Below are 17,097 nucleotides of genomic sequence, written 5' to 3'. Positions count from 1 at the left end.
AATACAGAGGGTTACCCAAGAGTAACCTGATAAAAAAACAAGCCTCAGAATCAACCCAAACATCAAAAGAATAATCTCTAATTAAATATGCTGGGGATTTTTTCAGCCTATTATGGTCTTGATGATCTCCCAGTGCTCAGGCAGGAATAGAGACATTAAACATTGTGTGTTATCAGAAGAAAAGAAGTAAGGAAGAACTGATACAAATTGCTTCAAATTCCTCTTAAGATCCTACACTTTGTACGTAGAAAAAGGTGGATCTCAGTTCAGGTCAACTCAGAACATATTTTTGCTGCCAAACAAGCCCCAAGAACACTGTGGCCAAGGCGCTTCTGTTTTCTGGAGGTGACTGGCAAGGTGTTACACCATTTTGTGATGCACAGGCAGACTGTTTTTGTCCTTCAGAGCTTTTTTTCTTTGGTAATGGTTCTGGACCTCTCTGCCTAATTGCACCCACTTCATCTGTGAAGAGAGATTTATAATGGAACATAATTTTGAGGGATTAACTTTGACGCTGGTACATGGCCCATGCACAAGTGACAGCAAAAAATTTATATTAGCTGTTGCTCCTGCCAAAGAATAACAGAGAAGCTTATTACACAGGCAATCTAACTCCCAAATTAGTGCTGATTTTCACCCCAGGCCACTTTACTGCTGTTGATGATGGGAAGCAGCAGCAAATATGAAGCAAAAAGCCATTCAGGATCCTAGCTGCCAATTTTTATTATTGAAGGGSTGACCAAAGCTTTTGTTCAGGTACAAATCTCAAAGGCAGTGAGAGCTGAAGGCAGATCACAAAAATTACTGGAGGAATCAGGGTTCTCACCAAAAGGTTCTCAGGGGACTTACAGTCCAGCGTGTCTAATTCAGAAGTCTGGCAGAGCATCAGTCTTCTCCCTTCCTTCTTGTACGGAAGAATTCTCCCAGAAGTTGTGTCCAAAGCAACACTGAATGTTTTTGGGACTCAGAGCCACATTTTACTGGYATTCCTATCTCTGGGAAGCCAGAGCTTCACTTGAAATTTCTGGATATGTCATTTAACCTATGGAGACCCCGGCATAAAATGTAATGGCAGCAATCATGATCCCACCTGCAAAAGCTAAGGTAGGAAGATRGGCCTCCATCTCGACTTTCTCTGCCACAATTCTCTTGGAACAGAGTGCAAGTGGACAGGACATTCTCTAGAATCAAACTGCTGAACTGTGGGGCTCAAAATATTGGCAGTGCTGTGATTCACCACTGGTGTGATACTAACAGACTCAAACTACTGCGAGCAATGGAAGAGAAATCCGGAAAAACAAGATAAACTAGACCCCTTTCTAGTATTCAACAGAAGAAAGAAGGATTCTTTAGCATCTCTCATTTGAGAAACACCCAAAGGCACAAGCCAGCCTTAAATATTCACAACATGATGTGCTTAAGAGGAGGCAAGGCTAGAACCTCTGCCCTGGAAAGACCATGACATGTTGTAACCAGAAAGTTTACATTTGGCTTCACTTCAAAGAAATGCTGATCACCTGAACCGTTTTCTGTTTGCTGTGTTTTCCAGTGTGCTGTTGATGCCTCCCTGTAATTAGCTAAAAACTTATTTCCTCTCTCCTGACCTTTATGCCGCATGGGTAAGAGGCAACTTCTGTGGTGGAAGTGTCTTCTTGTAGGACTCAAGTGCCCACCTACACAAAATAATTTCTGCAGAAGTTCTTTTTCAGAAGCAGCCTAATGCCTTCCTCAGCTCTCACTGAACTTAGCTGGATTTCTTCTACCAATCCCAAACCAGACCCATCTTAGCTGAAATGGTGCATATGTATAAAGTTTGTCCACAGTTTGCACAAATCCTCTGAGGATTAATCCAACCAAATAAAGATTGTTATCAGAGATAACTTAGGACCCATAAAAAAAGACAAATCCCCTTGCAACACATCCCCTTGCACACAAGAGGTTACATGTAAAATATTTCTTCTTATTCTTTCGTTTTCTGCKCTTTGATACTATGCTTCCCACATCGATTTGTTGTTGGCCTCAACAATAAATCTCTCCATGTAAACTCTCTGAAAACTATTGCTTAGCAAGACTTGTTACCCCTGTTCACACTATGCATGGCTATTCTTGTAGCTGAGTAGAACTAGTTTATGTGAATTCTCAGCTATCTCAGCATCTCCAACTGCTACTGAGAGGCAGCATAGCAGTTGGAGGCGTCAAGGGAGAGATTTGTCCTTAGATCAACTCTGATACAGGAGCTCCTCTGTCACATCATGTACTCCTGAGCATGGCAAGACCAGGCTGACAGCCTGGGCCTGACAATTTGGTGACATCTCTTGTGTTCACTTGTTAATAGAGTTTAGAAAAGCTTTTTATGGTAGCTGGAGAAGCCATAGTAGTAACTGCRATAGGCTCATGCTACACTTATTTTGCTGGTGTTTGGTACTTAGATTTTCAAGGTAGACCCCACTCACCAGGGAATGCCCAGGTTAGACAGAGATGGGGACAGGTGCTTTAAAGGATTCAAAGAGMAGTCTTGTAATTTTGATAAAGGGTAACTGTGACTCACCACTCTGCAAACTGGTGGGTGAGTCCAAGGTCCAGCACGAAGGGGTTACTGGACAGATATTTAGAGTTATGGCTTCAAACAGGCATTGCATGGACTGGATAAGCAGTGCTGTGGGTGCCAGATGGGAGGGCAGCATTTCCCAGGGCAGATGAAGCCATGAGCTGAGGGAGGGAAGGGAGCAGACACAGAGATATATCGTGGATATATAGGGGAAAAAGGGAGCAGGCAGGGACTGCAGCTCACCAGCCCCTCCAGAGGAATCTGCTCCCAGCCTCCAAAAGCGTGCTTTTCATAAATCAGCCAACAGCTCCTTAGTGTACAACTTCACCCTCAACACCCCAATACGGGGAGCGATGCATCCAGTCAGGATGACCCCAAAGTGCTGCGCCAGCAGAAGCAGCTAAGTAAATTACAACACTCTCCTCTGGATCATTACAGAAAAAAGAACAGCTGGAGAGGAGATTCTGGAATATGACTGGATCACAAAGAAATCCAGATAACAAAGCATATTTAATGCATGTATAGCTGTGGTGTCTGATAACATGAGAGCCTATTAAARGACCAAGGGGTGCCAAAAATATGCCTCAAGTGAAAAAACAAAACATAACTGCACCAAAAACCATAAGAAACAACACATGAAATGGAGAAGGGGTAAAAAAAATAATTCCTGTGCATGAGGCCACAAACCATACGAASGGCACTTCAAGACCACAAGCTCTACTGCTGGACACGGACAACTGTGGCATGTAAGCAGGGTCAAATCAAACACACCACAGCTAGGTCCCAGAAAGGCAACATTGCAGCTCTGTGTGGAAACACAAACTCCAGTTCTCGAGGCAGTAGGGTGCCCACACCATCCTACATATCTCAGACTCTGCTTACTGGTGCCACTATAACACTCCCAGTTCCAGAAGCACTTTTCTAATCACTGTCTCTGGCATCTCTTCAGTGCGATATAGGCAAAGGTTAAAAATACCTTTTCCATCTCTTTTTATTTCTCTTCCTCTCTTTCTACAAGTCTGTTTCTCTCTTTGTAAAAAGGAGAGCAACATCAGTTAAGTCATCCAGCAAATGGAAAGTGGTTACAGTTCCAGCCAAAAGGGACACTATGGCCATGAAACTACCACTACAGTTAGTGATTTGAAGTCTAATGGAGCAGGAAGCAGCAAACTATGCAATAGAAGTTTYAGAGAATATCCACCAAGCACACATTAGGATAGAAGCAGCTGTGGCCATACCAAATTCAAGGTCCTCAAGATGACCTTTTCATGTGCCTGAAAGAACCTGCATCATTCAACTTGGAGCACACATCCTCACACACAAGCCACGCAAGTCCAGCAGCCCTGAGCACTCTCTCCAGTGGAATGCCTTCAAGCTTTATGTATCACACCCGAAAGCCATGGAACTTCCTTGAACTATCCAGGGATACAGTCTGCTCAAGCCAGACAACATCCCTGCAGCAGCACCACCACTAAGGACAGGATCACATCTTGCTTTTCACACAGTGCTGGTGGTTGGAGCTGGGAGATGTAACCCAGAGCAGAAATCAGGAGCAGTCGCTACCAATCCAGCTCTGGCACAGATCTTATCTGCACAACTCTGCTCTGACAGCTCCCTTGGCAGCCCGTGGTACACCTGTACCCCAGTTTTCTCACCTTTGTAAGGGGGGAGCAGCATCATTTCTGTGTCTCACTGGAGCGCTGCATTACCTATGGTTTGCTCGCTTCTACAAAGAGACCAAACAGYGCATTTCCTCAGGTAAGCACAGCAAGAGAAATTCTAGTCCCAGCTTGAAGGATATATGAAAAGTTAATATCTTTGAGTCTCCTTTATGCCCACCAGCAAAATCCACCCACTCCTGCAATTTGCTTTGAAAGAAGGGGAAAAGCACTAATTGTTCAGATGTTTATTTGCTGGCTGGAACACCTAAGAGCATGCATTCTCTGCAGACATGAACTTGTTCCCTCCCAGGGCTTGGGAAATACCAGTTTCACTGGTGCACAGTATTACCTTTCAAAATACTCACTGCAGCATGCACTACATGAACTTGCCTGACAAAACTTAGACTTTAAACCAGAACAAATGTATTGCTGTGAAAAGCGCAAGACATGTCTGAGCAAGTTATTTCCCAATGATTTTCCCGTGAACGTCTAACAAAACTGAAGTTTACACTAAATATACACTGAGGATTTTCTCTTTCTTTTGAGGGTGATCAACATCCAAGTTCCTCTGCCCCAGGAGGTACTGGCACAATCCATTCTGATTAGACTCAGAAGGGGGAGCAAACAGACAATTACTCTGATAACAATCTTATCTGAGGACAGAAATGAGATTAGYGGCCTAACTGCATTGATTCTTCCCCAGATACACTGTTAAATTCTGACTAACCCAGCACGGGACAGAGAAGGAATTTCCCTATGGAGCCTGTTGGCAAGTAAAGTGAGGTGCAATTCTTCTCCTACTGCTCCTTTTCCAGCAAAGAGAATTATCTGTCAGGACCAAGTGGCCATAGGCAGCACAGGTTCCAGGCTAAACGTCTTCCTGATATTGCAGCAGCTGAGCAATTTCTTCCTTCCAGTTTTCAACTGGTTACACTGAATCTTGCAAGCAAAAAACAGAGTAAAATTGGCTGGGATATTTCCCTGCCAAGAGGGAACAAATCCATCCTGCTGGCCCTCCTGTTATTTAATTTTTGCAAGTCTACTCTCAAAATTCTCAGATAGAACACATTAGCTTYTCATGAACCTAATGACCAACATTGTTGTGAAGTCCTCCATGAACAGTTTTGATTTTACTTCTGTACCTTGATCTCATACTATTTAGTTATTCCATTTACAACAGGCAAATTAACTGCTGTCCTCTGGGTGTTTATTACCCTCACATCTCTGCAACAATGTCCAGTAACAGGCAGGGCAACATGACAGTATAGTAACAGAGTTTCTCCAAGATAAGGATCCCAAATAAATCTGCACTTTAATCTCACAAAGACAGATAATGATCGCAGTGACAGTACAGAAGCCTAGCTGCTCACAAGTTTGCTTACACCATGCCTAAACCAACAGATTTACGCAGGGGGTCTTGTAAGTGTTCCCTGCAAAGGAAACCACACACCAGTCATGAGATATCAACTTTGCTGCTGATAAATCCGGATGTTGCAGGCTTTGCTCTGCAGCAGGGGAATGTGCCTGTGGAGGCGGTGGGGACATCTTCAGCAACTGAGCCACAAATTTTCTATCTCTGATACTGTTTAATGGACACTTTGCATTGCCCCATTGCAGGAAGAGGTCAAAGACCTACAAAACACAGATTCACCAGAAATGGCATATCCAAAAGRTATAACAATTTCAACGGTCTGGGTTAATGAAGCTGATGGTGATTTGAAAACTGATAAAAGTGCTAGCAAAAAGGCAGAGGGCTAAACTTTCTTYATGCAGTATACAACAGCATCGTGCTTCAGTATTTGCAGTTTTCTTTACACATCTATTTAGACTAAGAYGAATAACCTTATAAAAATACATAAGTAAGCAGCAGGAGAAATGGRCCAACTGCTACACGTCTGCTTTACTGATCTGAATTCACGGCATTTAGTTATAATCCTTCATACAGAAAGTTTATTTATTCAGACAGGGATTTCTGGAATTCTACAGGATTAGTCAATCTACAGCATTCTCAGGGCATGAATTTTAGCATTAGAATTACACTGCCTGGATATCCAATGCCTAGAGTAAATATTTGGGCTGATGAAGGTTAAACAGATTAGTCAAGATGAAGCCAGGGTTCTCTGCTTATTTACACAGAAGCTTAAATATTGCTGCTCTTCATTTAAGAAGCCTAATTTAAAAGAAAATCCCAGAGAAGCAACAAATAAAATACACTTACCCAGTCTGAAGTGAGATAGCACCAAGATTTCTATCATCTTCAGCCTGGGTATGCATGTGACAAAGCCACACACTGAATCACAAATCTCACACTCCTTGGCCTCCTTATGGGAAACATGCAGAGGGAAAAACAGCTTCAGCACAAGCTTGCTGCTCTGAGTTTCAGCTGCACCAGGGAAATGGGATAAACAACCCCCTCCCGGTTCTATTCAAAAACAAGAGGGAAATAATTGGTGTGAAAACCATTTACAGTTCAGTTACACTTCTGTGATGTGAAGAGGCAGTTATGCACAAGGCTGTCTGGGACCTGATCGTGTCCATAAGCCCTACAGAGGAGAGGATTTCCAAACGTTCTGAGCAATGCCACACATCAGTTTCATCAAAATCAGCAATAAATTCCCAGCATTACAGGCAAAGCAGAGTCAGACCAGGTCCAAATCCTAAGCCCACCTGCTCTGTCACCCAAGCTTGCAGTGACATTTTYCTGTGTCGTGTCAAGTGCCTGATTMAAAGCCCCTCCACTGCCCGTAGGTTTTGGATCAGTCAGTGAAGGATCAGGAGGTAAAGTGCTAGAGCCAGAAACCAAAAGTTTGATTTCACTTTTTRATACACACAGATTAAGACTGAAAGCAAAAGGACAAGCCAGGTATGGCAGCACGTACACACCTAGCACAATCTAAAAGTTTGAGGAGGAGCAGCTAAGCATTAGTTCACGCTTAATTCCATTTGTTCAGTTTYGATTTCTTGAAACAATTTTATTAAAAGGAACAGACATTATACTGTTTTCTATTAAGATCAAGAAAAAAAAATCATTTGTGTTTAAATTAAATGCCTCTGCAGAAAACYACTCTCACTTGCTGGCTTCCCACCCTTCACTATTGTGCATCATGCAGCCCCAGCCCCACTAAGGCTGTGTTTTATTTACCAGTCTCAAGAAAATTTGTGTACAAATTTCAGACACTTTGGAGGAAGGAGAAGTGCCTTCCCACCAATCCATGTTCACTCTGAACAGATGTAACATTCCTAAGAAGCTCTCAGCTGACTGCCTTTGAAGTCTGAAGAAAAGGGGGGGGGGGGAAAAAAAGAAAAAAAAAAAAAAAAAAAAAAAAAAAAAAAAAAAAAAAAAAAAAAACAAAACAACTCGACCTTGAAAGCTGCATTTCTTCCCTTAAAAGACAAAGTCTCCAGGGACTCTTGAGCAAAATAAAAAGCAAATTCTCCAGATCCTTATCTTGTGTTATTTTTGAGAGCATTTTCTTTTGTTCCTTTGCTCTTGTYGTATTTTGGATTAAAGGACTTTCACAGGCACAGCACATGTGCAARCAGACCATTCACCACTCCAGATCTGTGCCCCCCATGCCAGGCCAGGGCAGCTACTCGTATTTCATTTTCAGTTTTTCAGGAAAAGCACAGCCCAGCCTCAGACCCAAGCATGACAAGAAAAATTTCATGACAGGCAGCTTTCAAAGGTGAGTTCTGCAAAGGTAAAGCATCGACCCAAAGTGATTTGCCACCCCCAAAAGCACTCCCACAGCCAGTCACACCTTGTGATGGGTCAGTGTCTGGACAGCACTTACACAGCACTCAGACTTGCACACCGAGTACACTGTGACCTCTCACRCAGCCATGGCTGAAAATATCATTATTTCATCAGACACAGCTTGCACTTACCCCAAAAGTGTCAGTGGGGACTAAGTTAACTTTAACATGGCAAAAAGGGGCTGCTTTTCCTGTTTTGCTTCCCTCTGTCTGCTGCCATGTCCTCGGCGTTCCTCTCCTCCTCTCTCAAACTCAGCTCCTCCTCTGTTTGCCTGCCCTATTAACCTTCTCCATATCCCACCCACCCAAATTTGCACATTATTAAGCATCCGGAGCCTTTTGTTCAGGTCCTTAAACAAAAGCACGGCTACCGCATTTCCTGGCAAGAGGTGTCTCATACCCAGCAATCACTTAGRGCAGCTCTAATAGACTCATTTCTCCCAAACACAAAATCAGGGCACGCCAGACAGGCGAATTCAAGGACGYGTCCTTTCCCGAATTCCACAGAGCAAGATAAGCCCGTGAGCCTTGCGCTTACTTTATCTTAACTGAGAGGCTTCCCCCGTTTTCCCACTCAGTAAGAAACTAATTATTTGCCACTGAGGCACGGAATAGGTTAAAGTTTCCTCTGTCTTGTCTCAGCTCCCTTTGCAGATTAGGGGAAAACAATGAAGTCTCCGCACTTGGTGATATTGCTAATGCTTCCTGTGGGGATAGCAGCGCCGGCTGCAAAGAGGATTATGATTACAGTTTAAAAGGAGTGTGCACTGCACTGCCGCAAGAGGCACAGGCTTATCAGGAAAGAAACCGAGCTGCCCCCAAACTATGCGCTTGGGACTCCCGCCTGCCTTCGGTTCTGGCGGATGGCTCAGCCTCAGATCGCACACCAGCTTATCAGCAGCGATAAAGCCGAAGCGATCTTGGAGGGGTTCGGGGGATAAATGAGTAACGCTGCGCAAACAGCTCCGAACGTTCCCCATCAGAGTTTACAGAGCATCCCGCCGCATTCGTCTGCAACAAAACAGCGGGCTGGCCAGGGCACAGCAGAGCGCAGGGGCTGTGCATTGCTGGCCACMGCTGGGGATTGGAAGGAAAAAGTGTTGGTGGAGCAGTGCTAGCTGTGGTGTTGTTGGCTGCCCTTGCACAGGAAAGGCTGCAAATGCTTTGAGAAGCACAACATCATCAGWGAGGTCTGTTCTGAGCAGAGTTAGCCTTAAGGGGCAGCTTCAGTGCTGGAAAARGGGTCTCTGTCAGTCTCAGGGCTGAGCAGAGTGGACTCAGTGAAAGAATAAGAAATAGCCACTATGCAATCATAGATACATTTCTGTCACTGGGCTCTCTAAGGTACCATGAGCAAGACAGAAGTTTATTCACAACCATTCATCTCTATCAGCTCAACTGCTTTTTTATAATGCCAAGGCTTTGGCCAAAATAATAATAAAAAATTCCTTGACTACAAATAGTGCTTAGCCTACATAGCAAGATGCTACTACARGTTAACATAGCACGTTTTCCCCCCTTGCACAGTTCAGCCAGCATGAAAACCTGCATCCTCTTGGTAGGCACACCCTGACACATGTGGAGCGGGTTTGGTTGCCCCTGTTGGTTTGATTTTTTTGTTTGGTTTGGTTCTTGTTTGTTTGTATTTTGTTAATCACTATGCCTGTGCTTGCTCTCCTCCAAGCAGTTTGTACAACTGACACAAGCTGAAGTTATCAGATATTCCCCCTCACCCCTATTTCTGTTCAGAGGGGTTTAATAGCTCCTGATCTGCTTGCTAGAGGCTACAACAGCAAGCAGTGGCATTAATCCAGGTTCTCCTGGATTTTTACAGGTTTAAAAATCCCTGAGCTCCCCCCGCACGTGTCYCACCAGCATGGCACTGTCTCATTACACACTGCTGTTCTAAGCACTCTGTCACCTCCCACTACACACCAGAAAAAACACAGACCAATCCTTCCAACCAGTCAAAATACCCAACAAAACAACACCTTCAAGATGCTCACAAGGCACTTCCATGAATTGTTGCATGCTATAAACCAGGCTGTTTGATTTCTGCAAAGGTCTTGATTAAAAAACCTGGATGCTTTTCACCAACCAAAATAAACCTTCTTGTGCYGTACAGTTCATGCATCTCTACTAACCTTTGCTGCTGGATGCCAGACTTGCCCAGGTTCCCTCTCTGTGCACTGTTCTTTACCATCCACTGTTCTTCTTCAATCTCTGTTGAAGAGTAAAGGGAATGGAGCTGAGAGGCCAGGCTCTGCTGGCTTATGGCTTTTATAAAACAGAACAGAAATTTGCCCATCAACATACCCTAAACAAGCTTGTGCTTTAAGGGATTTGAGAGCCCCAGCAGACACCTGAATTCCAGTTGGCCTAATGTTTGGGATGCTCCCTTATACTCTGAGAACATTATTTCATTTAATAATGCAATGTCTCTGCCCCTAAAGTCACTGTCTTTCAAATTTASATCAGGTGAYCATGTGGGCCCTGAGCCTTGGAAAGGACAACCCTCAGTGCATTTTTCAATTTCACATGCCGAGAGCCAGGTGAACTAAGGTACACAAGGAAACTTCATACCTCAGAAAAAAATGTCCTGCTTGATGCTAAGTGTTCTAGAGATTATCTAAAAAGATTAATTAATAGGATTATTTGATAACAGGTTCTRCACAAAGGCAACAGTGAGAGGAAAKGCARCCTAAGCAAGGARGACTAACARAGAAGAAAAGAGAAAGAGTCCAAAGCAATCTATCTAGGTGGAGTTTTATACAGGTAGGCTGAGAAAAAAACAAATTGATAAGAGTGAATTCAGGTCTAGTTAAAGGTGCTTCATCACCACCTAACTAACCACCTCTGCAGAAGAGTAATTCTTTTTAGCAACATGGATATTGAATTGTAGCAGACAACCTTTGCCAGGCTATSACTAGCAGTGATACAGAGAGAAAAGCATTTTGCAAAGGACAGCTCTCAGTGTTTGGGCAGAACCAATCAAAACTGCTGTCAAAGAGAAAGCTGAAAATAAGGAATCAGAAGTATCTATACAGGCAAACTTTACACCTTTTTCTRTTTGACAATGCAGGACTAAGCCTACATAAAGTCTACCTTCATATTTAACTGAAGAAACAAGTTATTTAGATAACTAAATGTCTGACTTCCAGAAAAGACTAGGTACACAGAAAGAGTGCAGCCACAATAAACAGCAGAAGCATCAATGCTTCATGTTAAAACACGTTGTTTTCCAAATGGGCTGTAATGTCAAACACAGTGATTAATTCTGGGACCTGTACAGACTCAGCAATGCATTTCATCTCTACCACAGCAACAAATGAGCCAGGCTGGACTGAACTGACCAGATCACACCCAGGAGCTCCACACTTGTACAGCCTCCTGAGCCTCCTTACCTGAGAGACATTTAGCACTCCCAGCACTTTAAACTGCGGAGTGTGTGCTGCCCTACYTGGATTTATTTCACTCTGCCTACACAGAGACTTTGGTATATCTACTTTCAGAATGCAATTTATACATTTCCCAAATCAATCARAATCCCTAAGCTTTTACAAAAGGAAATGAAAAATATTACCGTCAGTCATGACCYGACTGTCATACATTAAAGAAATTAAAAGGCTGCATTTGAGATAGTATATGCTCTTCCCATCCCTATCTTGAAAGGCTATGATTAAAGTGCWCTAAGAATCAAAATTCAATTTCTTTCAGGTTTTGCAAACAACGTTGGCCTTGAGCTGAATGCTGCCAGCCTGCCTGCAGCCTTTGAGGAGATTAGGCTATTACCAGCCAACTATGAGAATCTTAAATCCAATATTAATCCTAATTCCCATTTAACCACATCTCCATTGTACAGTGAAAGCAGTTGTGCATGAACTTGCACATTCATTCTTCCACGTGCAATGATCTGTGTCACCAACAACAGATGCTAAACTTCATGTATGTTTAAGAAAAACATTTCAAGCTTGGTTTCCAGAAAATCAYAGCAAGAGAGAGACCGGAGCTGGAAAGAGAGTTTGTCACACTGGAATGATTTCTGAGAGATGATATGAATGGGACAATCTTCAGCTCAAAAGCTTTTATCAGTCAATAATAGAAGATTTCAGTCCTGGTTTGGAAGAAAACAGGATAAGCAACCAGGTCACAAGGATGTGGAAGCACCTGTGACCCTGACTCCATAATCACTGTGCAGTGATGCTGCCAACATCACCCCACCAGCACCAAACAACTGAGATGAGAATCACTGCAGAGAGCACTGCCCACCACCATGATCATGGTCACTGCCAGGATAAGATTTTGGGGACCAGAGACTCAACATTTCCTCTGAGCAAGCCCTTGTTCCCCTCTCCGAGGTTCTGAGGCTGCCTCCCTCACACAATGAGCCCCAGGGGATCAGGTCAGACCAAGGGGAGGTTTCCCATTGCCCATCAGAACAAAGGCTTGGCCTGTTGTTCTTGGTCTCCTGAGGCTGAGCTGACACAGACTTGCACAGAGGCTTTTGCTAAAGTTGCCTCTTCCTAATGTAAACACTGAGGAGCCAAACTGCTATCCTGTGTCCTTTCTACCTTCAAATCCCACTGCAGCAGTCAAATTGGACACATCTCCAGGCTGCCACATTCGCTGGATCATCCATGCCAAGGTCAGATCATTCAGTATCTCCTGGTATTCCTACAAAAGGAATGCTGATCCCAGAGACAAAGCAACTGAAAGTGAGGACAGACTGCTGCTGGATCTGCTATCAAATGGGACATTTTCAATTCCTTTAAAAAGAAGTTCTCATGGATATTTGGAAAAAGAAATGAATGTTTCCTGTGTTTCAAGCACAATAATTCATTGCAGATGAAAGGAATATTTCAGGAAACACATTCCCAAGAGAACAAAAATGTGTTTGGCACCACTGCCTGTTACAAGCAAAAGGACCTCCTGACTGGTCAGGGAGCCAACATCTGCTGGAGAAGACAAACTTTTGGTTGTATTAATTGGTACAGTAATGGCTGAAAATCTCTATTTCCATCCACCTCAYATTCAGCCACCTGAACTTCCCAAACTAAAAATGTGATGAGACTCAGGGACTACATTCTCTAAATGGCGACACTACTCTATTTCCTTCTCGTGCAATTGGCTGTCACCTATTGCTTGCTCCCTGGGACTCTCAGGTAGAAATCCCAATAAAGTTGAGGCACTGCAGTAAGAGCAGACTGAGCATCCGTGGAGCTGTGGCAGCTCTCCATGTGCACGCTCATCCCCTGCAGATGACGTGAGGTAATTTAATTTAGCAGTGATAGAGCTTAGTTAAATTGCATTACCTTTCAYTTGCCATGGGCTACGACCACACACATGGACAACAACCCCAGCTCATCCAACAAAAAATTTGACTGAGTGCCTGGCTTCTGGAACACTGCAGATTGGTTCATGTAGACTTTTTGCCTAAAGTTCAAGCCAATATTTGAACTGAGAACTATCTTTTTCCCAGAAGGTGTGTTCTACCCATCATGCTGCTGCATRTCCTGGGGGAAGGTATCTTCAGTCTTGGGAATCTGGAAACACAAAGATTCTTGGTGGAAATAATTACTGCTACACCRAGGATTGAAATCTTTCAGAGCACAACTCCAATGTTTTAAACCTCCATATCTCTGATAGGAGAGCACAGATAGGTCCAATATGAGCAAATAGAGAACTTTCTCTCTTTACTGTCATGGCTGCATCTCCTAGAACTCTTCTCACCTCAGAAACATAGACTAGTACATGCAGAGAATCCACAGCCAACTTGTGCAAGACAGCAGCTTGCAAGATTTAGACTGTGGTATTTCTGCACCCCTTCTTTCCTCATGCAGTCACAAGAAAGGAGAATTGCAGTTTTAAAATTATGCAGATGTGTTTAAAAAAAAAAAAAAAAAAAAAAAAGAAAAGGCAGAAGCCAGAGATTCCTATTCTATTTCAAAATAAAATGAACATCTGAACTGTTTTCTATCAAAGAGGGTGGCCAATTCCCTTCCAATAAATGCCCTTTACAGACCATGCCTGCATATCCCTGCCCCTTTGGCCAGCCCAGCAATGTGCTTCACAGGCTCACCCAAAAACCTGACTCCACATGGCACATTTCTTCATGCACAGTAGAGGATTTTGTTTTGCATTTGTGCTTAGCATTTAATCTGCAGAGATTACCTGCATACTTAATCACAGAAGTGACACTGACATGTCACGTACTTAYACTCCACTGTAAATCCTACTTTTCCCACTGCCAACACCTTCGTATTCTGGCGTGCAGGGAGGGATTGTGGTGGAATAATGGAACTCAAGCTCCTTTCTCTTAGCACACACAAAAACCCATATGGAAAATGCAAAGAAATTGCACAGTTTAAATTTTATGTCTGCAAAACAACTACTGACACTCTAAGAGACACCTATTTATTCATTCAACCTTAAATTTTCAAGATTAAGCAAAAAATAMCTTTTTTGTGAGAAATAAGAATTAGAAAAGTTAGAGATATATATTTTCCAATAATCACAAAAATTTCAGGGGGAATAATTTCTTATTTAAAAAAATATTGTTTGCAACTCCTAAAGCCACTTATTGAGAAAGGTAAGATTTAGAGAGAGAAGAATCTACTGAAAACAACCTTTAAATATACATGAAATTGGGAAATGAATTGTAACCGTCCCTGATAGGAAAAAATATAAGGGGATGGGGGGAATAGCTATTTCTTCTCTCACAGACACTGACTTAAAGTAATAAATTTGCTAAAAGCTAAACAGGAAACCATAGTGCTTAGTGCACTATGCACCAGCCGTATCTTCATATAATTTAGAACAATCCCAGTCAAAACAGTTTTCCCTAAAGCAGACTTGCCCTGTGTCCTACCCAATCTAGTTTAGGATGTCCTAAGCAACACAACCTCAACATACTCGTGTCAAATGAGAAGACAAAGYCTATCCACAGTCTCTCACTGCTATSCTGTCTCTTTACCTTGCTCCATCCAGTCCTCCTTAGTCCCAACCCCAAAGCCATCCCTGCAGCAATCCTTTCCACACTGCCTGCCCTTGCTCCTGCCCGCAGGTGATACATGTTGGCAGCCAATGCCCTTCAGTGGCAAAATGGACAAGACTGATGCTTCAAAGATATGAAATAAGCTGGCAGCTCATATTTAACAGTAAATATGCCTTAAAAATAATAAATAAATAACATTACAGGTTCACTGAAACCTGAAAGCCATAAGCTTAATGGCCCAAATAGCCCTGCAGCTCAGTGATTTGGGCTCTCCTGAGGGCTGAAATTGCCTGGCTGGTCCTGATTAAAAAGATAAGCACAGACAGACCCATTGCTCTTACATATTTCAAGACAGCTAAAGGAACGACTGAGCCTCATGGGTCTAATAACACACAATTTCAGTTATTTATATCATTGGTTACCCAAGTATTTACCTGGTTCCAAAGCAGAACATTAACAGAATCTCTGTAGAGTTGAACGASATATTCCTAACACGTCAAAAACTTCAGCCAAAAGCCTAAATAAATGGAACAGCAGTTCCTCACAGACACAGATAGCATCCCCAGAGGAATATGCCTGGTTGCCTCCTGCACAGACTTACCCAGCCACTTTGGCAGCAGCAGCAGAGCAGCCACAGCAGCACAGAGCTGCTGCAAACACAGTACCTGCYCAGCATCCGAGACAAGCCTTGCTGCCCAGCTCACAGCAGCCCTGGAGCAAACATTCCCAATGCTCTGACCTGTGTGTCCACTCAAAACCCACATCTTCCCTTGCTCAGGATGGTGAGGCAGCCACACAGACCTCTCCCACAACAGAGGCATCCTTGACACCATGGGCAGAGTGCATGTCCAAAAAGTGGCTGGGGAAGCACCAAGACTCGACGCTGCCACCTGAACCACTCCAAGAAGGGCCTGCAGGAAACACCCAGCCACAGAAACCTGGTTCCAACTTCATTTTCATTTTCTGGAGGGGTCAGGATGGGGAGGGGTGTGGATGGGAGCGCTTCAGCCCTGTGCTAGCCTTTCCTGGAGGGTGCTGATGCAGGGAGTACCTGGCCTCACCACACCTGTAGATGGACTCAGCTGCACAGACAGCATTGCTCTGTCCAAATGATGGCTGCATCAGTGTTCTTTATCACTGGGAGAAGTGACTAACAGAAGAAAAGCTACCTAAAACTTAATTTCTGACTGAACTGTCCTTTTTACAGTTGAATAGCATCATTCTCACTTCCCCTTCATCCGATCCATATGTTGAAAGGGTTAAAAAAGACAGCAGCACCATTAGCATTTTGATAGCTTTCCACAGATGTATAGCAAAAATGTCTTTAAAATTCATTGCACTGAGATAATCCTTCAAGTCTAGCATTTCCTCCTCAGCTTGAGGCAACCAACTGGTTTTCCTCCCCTTAATACCTTAATAGAAAGCTCCAAGGAGTTGCCAGGCTAGAAGTCTCAAATATGCTGRAGAAAAGCAGAGTCCTGAAGTTCAAGAGAAGCCATGTAAGGTGTCTGGGGCTTAATTAGGAAACAACTATAGGGGCATCTTATTAGATASTGCAAACCCCTAGAGATCCTGGCTTCTGTACAACACAGCTCACAACACACACACACATACACTGTTTTCCTTCCAAAATGCTGAGCACACACAGCTCACACTAATTTCAGCTGCTGTAGAAGGTGTTCAGCATCTCTGAAGAACAAACAAATTAAAAAYCTTGACCCTGATTCCACACAAGCTCAGGGAGTTGAGCTCTCATCAAGATCAAGGCTTAATTTTTAAACACTATTATAATCCCGAGAAAAAAGCTGTGATTTTGAGCTGCACAATTGGCATTAATACTCAGCAGCTCCACACCTGTGCCCTGGAAGTTGGTTTGCTTTTTCTTTTGTTTTTACGTGCTGTTTTAATAACTCCAAAGCAAATTGCTTTCTCAAGGAAGCATCTGGGAGTGCCTCAGGACAGAGAAAGAAACCATCTCTTTGTGGCTTTGATTAGGATTGTTGCAGTGAGAACAGGCAAATGCTCCAGGACCACATCGCTCCTCAGATACCACTAAAGGGTACAACCCAAGAAGTCACCAACTTCTTAAGGGCTATTAGGGCTGGTTATATGGTCTCCACAGTCACTATTTTTGGGGG

The 17,097-nt window shown here is 43.3% G+C and overlaps 1 protein-coding gene across 6 annotated transcripts in view; it reads right to left on the bottom strand.

Moving 5' to 3' along the window:
• Nucleotides 1-17,097, bottom strand: part of TSPAN18 (tetraspanin 18) — a 116,124-nt gene that overhangs the window by 85,344 nt on the left and 13,683 nt on the right. For 2 of the 6 annotated variants that reach the window (XM_057364331.1, XM_057364339.1), the window contains exon 2: nt 10,110-10,188. The exons of 2 other annotated variants lie outside the window; for them this stretch is intronic. The gene's annotated coding sequence lies outside the window, so the exon portion shown is untranslated. Of the gene's footprint in view, nt 1-6,427; nt 6,531-8,097; nt 8,177-10,109; nt 10,189-17,097 lie in introns of those variants that run through there. 2 more of the 6 variants (XM_057364348.1, XM_057364377.1) reach the window with 2 other exon arrangements.

The sequence above is a fragment of the Malurus melanocephalus genome, unplaced genomic scaffold, assembly GCF_030028575.1.
Source record: "Malurus melanocephalus ecotype Western Australia unplaced genomic scaffold, MMel_1.1 scaffold_2, whole genome shotgun sequence".
Lineage (NCBI taxonomy): Eukaryota > Metazoa > Chordata > Aves > Passeriformes > Maluridae > Malurus > Malurus melanocephalus.
Note: the sequence above shows the minus strand (reverse complement) of the source record. Positions and strands in the feature narration are given on the sequence as shown.